The sequence below is a fragment of the Rhinopithecus bieti genome, unplaced genomic scaffold (assembly GCF_001698545.2).
Source record: "Rhinopithecus bieti isolate Rb0 unplaced genomic scaffold, ASM169854v2 scaffold_18745, whole genome shotgun sequence".
Taxonomy (NCBI): domain Eukaryota; kingdom Metazoa; phylum Chordata; class Mammalia; order Primates; family Cercopithecidae; genus Rhinopithecus; species Rhinopithecus bieti.
The window spans coordinates 1,077,131-1,088,333 of NW_016809332.1; the positions used below are offsets into that span (position 1 = coordinate 1,077,131).

General features: G+C 36.0%; 1 protein-coding gene across 1 annotated transcript in view; it reads right to left on the reverse strand.

Annotated features, from left to right (window-relative positions):
* SCN2A (sodium voltage-gated channel alpha subunit 2) overlaps positions 1-4,814 on the reverse strand; it is a 172,276-nt gene extending 167,462 nt beyond the window's left edge. The window contains 1 exon segment of the mRNA XM_017889182.1: positions 4,576-4,814. The gene's annotated coding sequence lies outside the window, so the exon portion shown is untranslated.
* Between the last annotated feature and the right edge of the window lie 6,389 nt (positions 4,815-11,203).

An 11,203-nucleotide genomic window follows, 5' to 3' on the forward strand; every position in this document is an offset into this window, starting at 1 on the left:
TATTTATTTATTTTTTATTTATTTTTGACCCAGAGTTTCTCTCTATCGCCCAAGCTGGAGTGCAGTGGCACGATCTCGGTCTACTGCAATCTCCACCTCCTGAGTTTAAGTGATTCTCCTGCTTCAGCCTCTGGAGTAGCTGGGATTACAGGCATCAGCCACCATACCTGGCTAATTTTTGTATTTTTACTAGAGATGGGTTTTCACCATGTTGGCCAGGCTTGTCTAGAACTCCTGACCTCAGGTGATCTGCCCCCCCTCCACCTACCAAAGTGCTGGGATTATAGGCAAGAGCCACTGTGGCCCGCCTACTTCTCATTTTTTAATAGAATTTCATCTCATATTCTTGATGAAGTTTATCTTTTCCTAATAGAAATAATATTTCAATAGCCACTACTATATTGCCAATGGTATTCATTATTATCAGCAAAATATGTATATAACTCATCAATGCTTGTGCCTTCTTCAAGGCTTCCCACTGCCATTTCATGACAGATGAATGCAAGAGAATGCATTCACCATAGAGGAGATTGGCTGCAAGAAGACGCAAGGATTCTGTAAGTGCCAGAAGAAAGGGAGAAAAAAGGAACTTCTCCTAGGAAGCGTTGTAAGGAAGCTAGTTCCCTAAAGGAAAGGAGGTTCCTGATATTGACTTTTTTTTTTTTTTTCCAGACAGAGTCTCACTTTGTTGACTATGCTGGAGTGCAGTGGCACAATCTCAGCTCACTGAAACCTCCGTCTCCCAGGTTCAAGCAATTCTCCTGCCTCAGCCTCCCGAATAGCTGGGACTACAGGTGCCTGCCACCACGCCCAGCTAATTTTTTATTTTTAGTAGAGACAGGGTTTCACTATGTTGACCAGGTTGGTCTCAGACTCCTGAAATCAGGCGATCCGCCCACCTCGGTCTCCCAAAGTGCTGGGAGTAAAGGCATGAGACACTGCACCCGGTCATGACTTTGACTTTCTCTCTACACCTGGTAAAGTGCTAATGAAACTGAAGGATTCAAAGAAGGAAAGAACTTGAATAATTAATTTAGATACTGGCAAACCAGCCCTTAGTAATCAACTAGATATGTATAGTAGTTATGTGTTGGTTTAATTCAATACAAGTTTTAAATAGAACCTATTTTAAAATAGGTGGTTATGAATAAGAAATTGATAACTGAAGTATGTAAAAGCTTCATGTGAAACAGTGTTATTATTCTCCAATTCAAGAATTAATGTGACTAAAATATATTCTGCAGGAAAGTGTTTTAATACTGAGGATTAATTATTTCTTCCAGAAAGTCTATATGTCACAAATAGTCTTTACTGAGGAACAAACTGATTTAAGTAGAAGAGATACTTCATCTTACAGACAATGATTTAATTTCCAAAAACAGGCCACCGAAAGTGAGTTACACCAGCTTTGCTCATTATCATCAACCACCCTTTCCTCCTGTGTCAAGGAAAAGCATTTTCAAACCTTCCTTCTGTCTCTCCCAGGACCTTGATGTATTTTTGTTTCTTCTTTCCTCAATTTCTCTCTGTTGACTTCATACCTTACTCTACAAAGGGCTTAGGTTTTTCTAATCCTCACTAAAGTTAAATTTCCCTCAATAGTACCTTCTTTCTCAAGGTAAAAAATGTTATCTCTCCTACCTTTCCCTGGCAAACTTCATAAAACTTAAATATAATCCCCAGATTTCTCATGTCCAATTTAGTCCTCAGAGACCCTGTCTCTGCCATTCAACTAAACCTCTTCTCTTAGAATTCATTTATGACCTGATAATGATAACTAAATCCATCATCTTTACTCTATCCTCTTATGAACCAACCCCTTTATGGGTTTTCTATTGTTTCTGATCCCTATTTTGATATTCAGTTTACCTGCTTTGCCTCCTGTGATATTGTTATTCCGTCAACTTCTCACATTGTTTTCACACAATTTAATAATACCTTTTTTTAACTCTCCTAATGTTAAGATTATGCCCCCAGTCATCTTCACTTTTCTTTTGTTCCCCATTAATGTTTAATTATTTGTGACCTAATTTTTGCCCACAACTGCATGCAGATCTGTATATTCAGCCTTAATCACTAATCTGATACATGGATATAACATGTTCAGCTTCTTATAGAACACCCCAGTGTGTGAGTATGTGCCAGTATGTCAAATGCATAACACCAAAAGCCAAATTCATTATCCTTACTTTTACTGCCCCAGGGGAAGAAAAAACAACTGCAGCAACAACACCAACAACAGAAGCTTCAAACAGATTGGGTTATTTACCATTCTCTACAGTTTTCCTATACAACGCCTACAGTTCCCCATTTTCTTGTATTTACTTGCCTCACCTATGTACCTGGAATAAGCAACTTTCTGTTTTTCTTTATTTATATCCAACTCACTCTTAAAGATCTAATTTAACTGTGACATCCTCCTAAAATCTTTTCCTCTGAGCTCTGAGCCCCCCATGGACAGAAATCGACATTATTGCTTTATTCTGAATCCCAGGGTGTAACATGGTGCCTGGCACAAGACAGGTGCTGATATTCCTGTCCCATTCACTTTCTCATCTTTCTTCATTCCTTATTTTGAGGTATAGTGGTATCTGCATGTGTATATTTGCATGTTAAACTCTCAGAGGTAAACTCCGTAACTAATTATTTCTTAATCTCTACCATGGGCGCTTGGTAGATACGCAGTATTCCACAAATATTGAAGAAGTAGGGTAAAGCCTGTGCCTAGTAAGTGAACAAAGGAGGAAACGCCTGTACATGAAATGATATTCTTATAGTTGTCAATAGATTAACCTATATGTACAATCTTTTCTATTAGGTAGGAGGGAAAGAGTCATGTGGCCATCCATATCATTCATGAGTATAGGGTAGAAGAGTATACACCACCTAATAATGAAAAAGGCATACTAAAAAACAGAATTTCCATAGTTGTCATTCAGTTTTCTTGGATGCTTTGACAAGAAACCTAAGAAAATTGAGCACTGCATGTAATATGCCATTGAGCAACAGTATACTGAAAGAAACTCTATTTTACAGAATACAACCAAACACATACACATACATGCACACACACAAACACAGTGAATATCAGCATACCTGGTCTATGCCATCCTGATATGTTCACACTACAGATAGATTGCGTTACTGCTATGGAAGATATGGAACTGTCAATCAGTGTTCTAGCCTTGCCTGATTGCAATTTAGTACGTGACTCTGGGAAATCCACTTAATCTCTCAATTACAGTTGCTTTTCTTTAAATGATAATGGGGATAAATGGTTAAATATCTGTAATTCTAAAAATCTCCATATATATGGAGCCATGTGGAACTACAAACTCTAGATTCCACACATTTACAAAACATGTTTTTTTCATGGTTTGTCTAAACCATTTTATAAAATCATTCCCCATAGCTTTCGCAACCTCTGTCATGGCAAAACTACCTTTTTATAGGAAAACAATGACTGAGAAAAAAACATCCTGATGCACCCCCACTGCCTGCCACCTCCACCGTCACACACACACACACACACACACACACACACACACACACACAGTTCTTTCCACAGGAGAAAGAAGTGAGGCATTTCAAAACAATCTTACAAAACTATTTTTAAAATATTTGTAAAATCTCTTTAAATTTCTCTAAATGAAAATCAGTGGTTTTTAAATGTAGGATTTCTATATGTCTTTATTCCTATTATTCTGATAATAATCAAGCAAGGATTTAAGGGAAATCACGAGAAGCAGCAGAGAGAAGCTAGGCTGTTGCATGCAACTTCTACCTCCTGAGTCATTCCACTCTTTAACACAGATAATGTCACATGACCTAAAATAATTTAAAATGTGAGCACCTTCTATAATATCAACTGCTTAAAATGGCCACAGTTCTATTATCCTAAATCCAATAAAATATAGAAAAAAATCAATTTTCATGGCAATTAATTTGTGTTCAGCATACTCCTCACATCCACACTGGGGGAGGAGGGAGGGTCTATAGTCTCATTCCAAGTCTATTAAACACATTACATAAATCTTGATTCATGTGGGAGAAATGACTTACGTATTATTTCTAAGAGGTAAAAATAAACACATAAACAATCTGTGCCATCGTAGCCAGCAGAAATCGTTCAAAAGGCCTTTGGACTCAGAATATTGGCTTGCCTCTGAGGCTGCAATCAGAAGGCTCAGCCCTGGGCTTTGGCAGAGCCACTGCCATGTTAATCTGCTTCATTACATCTCTACAATTTGTTCACTGCATTAAGGAGCAGTATTTCCCTTGTGAAAGGAAAACCCATCCTTCACTTTGAAAGCTTTACCTTTAAATGGTAAACAAATACAGCCGGAGACAGACAGCAACAGCTAGGAAGCCAAATAAATAATAAAATACGGTATGTCATAGTCAGAGCTCATTTTAGCCTAGGAAGATTTTAAATTGCACAACAGCTAGAATTAGAGCTTTTGAATCTCTTAGATCTGATTACAAGCTAACAAAGCACACATCTTATATTAAATGTCATTCTTAACATAGATAACAATCCGTGGATAAGTCAAAAATAGAATCATGCTGGCTTACCTGAAATAAAGAAAAATGTAAATCATAACACAGAATCCATGTATGTGTTGAATATAACAGTCTTCAATGCAATTCTTCAGAATTTTTATTGGAGTAGAAAGTAAAATCTCACATGTATTCTATCCTCATTAAAGAAGAAAAAAACAAGAAAGGATGACCACAGCATCCTCCCTCCTTTACCTTAGCTTTCTGTTCTGACACTCATTCGATGGTACCCAATGTCTGTTAGAAAACAGCATGCTAAATTAGAAAAATAAATAAATAAAGGCAGCATCTTACATGACAGCTCCATCTCCTGGTCAAAAGTGGAACCATTTTAATTCATGTTCCTTTGGGTATGTAGCAGTTAGCACGAAAAATTAAATGATGTACAACCCATAATTTCACTGTATTTGAAATCAACAATCTTAATTAATTGTAATTTAAACATTTAAGAAGAATTATAGTATGAATTTTAGAATTATGATTCTATTTTGGGGATTTAAATTTATTTATATTATGTTTCAACTAAATGGAAGCTTTTCCCATCATTGAAAACTTAAGATTTATTTAACTTTATATATCATCTGTAAAAGTAACATGTATCTCCTATAAAATGATTTTAGATGTCAAACTTATTGTTAATGAACATCACATCTCTTTGTGGAGAAGTATAAGTTTTTGTCACTAGAGAAGTTAACACATAACACTTTGTGTTATTATTATTGCTTGGAGGAATGCTGAAAGGTTAAAGTTAAGGCAGGAAGATTAAATGACTTAAAGACAAACTTAAAAAATCTTTAGTTAATCTAAGCTAAATACAAAAATACAGATGACAAGTTATAGGCAATATGAAATTTGATAATTGTAGTAGCAAATTATAGTGTGTAGTTACATCTTCTTAGAGAGATAAGAGAAAATTAAGTTGTCAAAAGAATCCATTTGGTAAATGACACCATTTATAGGATCCAAGTTTTACTGTGCATATGATGCTCTCAATATATGTTTGTTTAATTAATTATTCTTTTTATGAACAGTTGTGAAGGCCAGGACCTTTTTTTAAATTTTGAAGTAAAAGGATAGAAATTTTTTTCTCCCAATTTTTTACCATATCATTTTAATTTGGGGCCAAATTGATCTTTAACTTCCTAGTGCAGTAACGCTGTCCATGGTGCTGAGAACCAATTTTAGACCTCATGGTGAGTTCTAGGTCTTAAACAGGTCTGAAATACTGTCTTTGAAAGATTTGATATAAAATTTACCATTAAAAGTCCTTGGATCAGCCAGAATAATTGATAGTATCTAATATAAAAATAGTTACGTAATATTTTATCCACAAAATATGTATATACACATGTTCACCAGAAGCCAAAATGCTGATAAATACATTTAATAAAATACATGATCACAAGCAACACTTTCTCTGGACTTATAATATTTTATTTTCTATGTGCTAAAGTTATACTGCATAGATTGTTTTAACATTAGGTTGTTCCCACACTATTAAATAGACGAGGAAACCAAAGCCCACTCTTCAGTAACTTATCCAGTATTAATAAGCAAGTCAGAAGAACAAACCCAGTTCCTTAAATTTTACCTTACTTCCATTTCTACAACATTATTAAGATGTATTAGTTTGGTTTTAAAATATATTTTAACACTGCACAAATAAATAATTAAAGAGACTTAGTAGATCAAATTATTTTAATGTATACACTCAACTATTCAATCTCACAAGTTTCCTGCACTATCATAAGATACATAAACTCTCAGGGTACATAAATATAATAATTTTGACACATTAATTTGCAATTTCAACAAATTATTCCTAATGGCCAAGAAGCTTAAACCCTTAAGATTAAAGCCTAAGATGCCACAAATATGAAATATTATTGATACTTTATCTTTAAAATCATGGGAATTTTACGATAATTTATATAAAATTTAAATATTTTTTCTTAACACGGTAATCATTTTCCCTGTAGTCTTGAAGGTAAATTTTATCCTTAAGGAAGATGTGCCTAACTGATCCTGGGATTTTGTGTACCTCTAGGTACGCCATCTCATGCCCCTAGGGATACAATATCCCCGTTTCAAGACCATAGGGTTATATGACACAGAAACTGGAGCAATCCTTTACAACCCTAAGTCATATCACATACTCTTCTTCTCAAAACTTTTTAGTAGCTACCCATCTCCTTGTGAACAAAGTTTATGCCTCCCCCAGTGTTCACAATGCTCACAGTCTGGACTCCTTTACTTCTCTGATGTTACTCTTGTTCTCACTCACTCTGTTTTAGCCACGGTGTCTTCTTTCTCATTACTCAAACATGGCAGGCATGTCCCTTCCTTCGGAGGTGTCCACCTTTTAATTTCTTTGCCTGGAAATCTCTTACATGGGCTCCGTATGGCTCACTTCCCTCATTCTTGTCACAGCTCACAGCTGCCTTCTTACTGAGGCTGGCCTTGACCCTCAATACCACACACTGTCCCCTCCTCTGGTTTTCCCTGTAGCACTTAGCTGACATACTATGTTGTCTATTGTCTGCCTCCTCCAACAAAATGTAAATTCCATGAAGGCAGAGATGTTTGCCTGTTTTGATCACTTCCATAAATGTGGTTCATAGAACTGTACCTGAAATATAAGACCCACCCAAATAATGAATAAATAATGAATACATGTCCTAGACATAGAAAATTCATATGTTTTTATTAATGTACCATAGGAATGCTATTATTTCCGTCTGTGGGTTCCTATGTTCTTATTAATATGTATGTCATAGAGTATGAAATCAATGACACAAATGGCACGTTCTTTGAGTAAACTATTTAAACCATGTTTAATTCATATACTTAAGCAGAAAACAGACCATGTAGTGAATATTCCATAAATACGTTAGGTTAATGATGTCAGTGTTGAAATTAGACCACTGTGTTCTTGAATTGTTTTTAATGGAGTTCTGACAAAATTTTGGTAAGATATTACTGAACAACTCATATCACGTTAGCACATCTTTCCAGGGTAAAAAAAACTTTGAGGTAACTATTATAATTTTATTTTTATGGAAAATATTTAATCTCGTCTAGAAAATTTTAGCTGTTTTAAAATAAGTTGTAAAACTAGCAACGTGTCACGTGGTAGATATGTGTGCATGTGTATATAAATATATATATACATATATACATAGACAAACAAGTACATACATGCACTAATTCTTTATGAAATCAACTTGAGTTAGGCATTCATTTGGCTAGTGACAACAAACCAATGACACATAATTTCTCAATGATATGTCTCTCTAGCATTGCTTTAATCATAACATCCATACTTTTATTTTGGCAGCTTGATTTTCAAAATTGTTTTAATTGTTAGAGATAAAAGTAAGTAAGCCTTGTTTTACCTCCATTGAGTTGTGGATACTGACTGTTATTTAGTTTTTTTCTACCATCTATCATTCACCCAGACTTCAAAATATCATCCACCTGATTCAGAAAATAAAAGAAGACTAAGTTCCTAGTTTATACCTAATATTTGTTTACATTTTTCTTGCAACACTTCTTCTTATTTAAAATATCTGCATTGGAGAAAAGCAAATGAACAGACATTCTTAAATGACAATTTCATTCGTACAGTTTTAGTCACCTTAAAATACGCTAACCTCTTTTAAATTATTGGTCACCAACGTCAAGACAGTTTTAAAAAGCTGAACTCCATATCTAATGTTTTCCTGCAGTATTATCATTAGAGAATCACGGACCTATAAGCCAAAATGGGCATATTTTTATGCCATGTTCAAAGACTGCTGATACTGATGAAGAGGATACCTTATTACATTAGTTCCAATTAGTATGAATTGTTGGCATTTAATAGTATGTTATCAAAAGATGAAGAAACAAAGGAAAAGAAAATTAGGCCATCAAAAGACACACTTTCCATAAACAAAGTCTGACAAACAGAATAATTCCCATAATTCCTTGAAAGAGGAGGTGTTACAAATAATGCTATAAATATATAACATTTATTGGGCATGGCAATGTGCTAAATACTGTACATAAATTATCTCATTATTCCTAGCAACAGGTCTGTGAAGTAGACTTTTATATTTTTCCTCTTAGAGATGAGAAAAATAAAAGTAAATGATGTCTTGACCTCCAACTCAGACCTCTATTCTCAATGCTTATGTTCTATTTGAGTTCTACTTAAGACACAGGAGATGTAAACTACAAGGAAGTGATTCCAGTGACCTTTGGAATTTATGTGCTTTTTGTCTTCAACTCCAGTTGTTCGCCAGTTGTGTAAGCCAAGGGTAAAACAAGAGTGGAAAAGAAGGAAGGTCTTTAAGAGTACCTCCCTTCAGTGTGGCATTTCAGAGCAGGTGATGGATTTGCACTGGATGCAGGGACTGACAGAGGAAGATAAACAGAAGGAACTAGAGTTATTAAGGAAAGTAAATTGTCAAGAAATTAATGAGTGAAAGAACAAGTCAGAGAGGTGAAAGAGAAGCACAGGACCCACAGACCTCTACCAGAGACCCTTCTCTTCCCCAAAGACGACTGTCTGAAAGAGAGCAGCATTTCATGATTCCAGGAGAAACAAGGAGTTATCATCTACAAGGCTCACATGATTCTGTTACCAACACCAGAAATACACTAATCCTGGCTGGTAGCACCTTGCTGAGGGTAACTGAAACACACAAAGGTTGTCCTGACATTTCTCATCAGTAGGTCTACCTTTATTGTAGAATAAATAACTCAATCTAGCAGGATGAAGAAAAGGTAAATTGACACTCTCTGAACCCAATACTAAAATATGGTCACCAGATGTCCACAAAAATATCCCTGAAAGATGGAGGACTGATCGTAAACTATAAATTCATTTCAGTGGTTCTTACGGTAGCCATTGTCCAGCGTGCAATTTTTCTAAGCTTTTCATTGTCATTATTGTTAATGATAGTAATTATCAACCAAAAAAGCTACATTTGGTAAGTTCCTAAATTTTTGTTCTGACAATTTCAGCTCTCTCAGTAGGGTAGAAAACACCGAGATAGAGAAAGATGATCCTGTTCTTAATTCAGCCCAATGAAGAACTTCAAGAGGAGCTTCCTAGGCTTAGTTATGGGATGGAATGGAGAGAGCACAGACAATTGGAATTCTGGAGGTTGTATTGAGCAGATAACCCTGTTGCCCATCTGTAGGAAGCATTAAAGTTTAACCTAGGAAGGGCAGATAGAAGTCTTAATTATCAGAAGAATCCCCTATCCTTACTGCATTTGTTACACCATAGTAAGGTACGGGGACCACAGCTATATGAGCAAATTCCAGTATGGCAAACAAGAAAAGTAGACTATAAAGCAAACCCTAGAATGACGGAGCCTAAGCCATGGACCGTATTAGTCTGCGGCCTGGGGGTTGGGACCCCTGGTCTAAGGGATGCCAATTGTTCTGTTGGTGGGGTGGGCAGAGGAAGATGAATTCTGGAGAAACTGAGCCACCAGGTTCACTTTCTAGAAGACGTAAGTACTCTCTGGTAACTTTCTGGAGTGGCACTGTACACCTATTCCTTTGACCCGTGTTGATCACAATAAACCAGTTACTTAAAGTCACCTCTATCACATGGTGGTTCACTGGGAAATAAAGGCGCTTTCTTGAGCCAGGCAAATAATTGAATCGTAGAAGATAAAGAATGTCAGGAATGGAGGGAACACCCAGAAATATATTACCACAAAATTAATTGCCATCTGGGTAATAAAGGGCAATCTTCCAAAAGCCAGCATCACTGGATGATGCATATATACCCATCATTGGATGATGCAGCTATGTCAAGTAGAGATGCATATATACCCAGCTCCACTTATGAAATTTTAGTTGAAATATAACTAGTGATGTGGAACCTAATATAATAGTTTCTATCCACAGATTCCAAAGGGGAAGCAACACATATCAAAATAATTGCAGAGAAGTCATCTCATGCTTCCAAATTTGTATTTAACATGTATGTAAAAATAAACACAAATCTATTAAATATATATATATATACTTTCTCTCTCTCTCTCCATATATATATATACACACACACACACACATATATATGTAGTCTAATTGTTCTTCTCTTGGATTCGACTCCAGTATCACCTTGTTCTAAAAAATTGACTAGCAATACAGAGTACTCTGGGTGGACTAACATTGTTTTAAGAGTATAGTTCATCTCTGAGATGCTGAGAAGTAGAGAGAAGAATTAATATCAGAGTAGTAGCTTAAATATGTTCTGCAAAGGAGGAGAAAACCACCGCCAGGATGGAACTATCAGAAATAAATTCTAGCCTAAGGTTAATGGTAAAGGAAGGGACATAGAAGGCCCTTAAGCTAGTCATGTCTTCAACATCTGTGCAGATATACTGTCATAACTGTTCCTGTGACCAGCCAAGTTTAGGAGTGATGCACGCTGAATTCAAGGAGGTGGCCCCAAAGGAAAGTGCTCAGGTCTCAAAGAAGATTTTGTTGGTTATTTGATCCTACTACCTCAGCAAGTTCAGCTACATGCGTAAACAGAAATGCGGCAGCATTTTCCTGGGGGAGTAATATCTTCCCAGCCTGCCGGAGTCATCGGTACGTCAAAGTCAATTTGCAGGGTGGAAGTCAGCAGAATCTT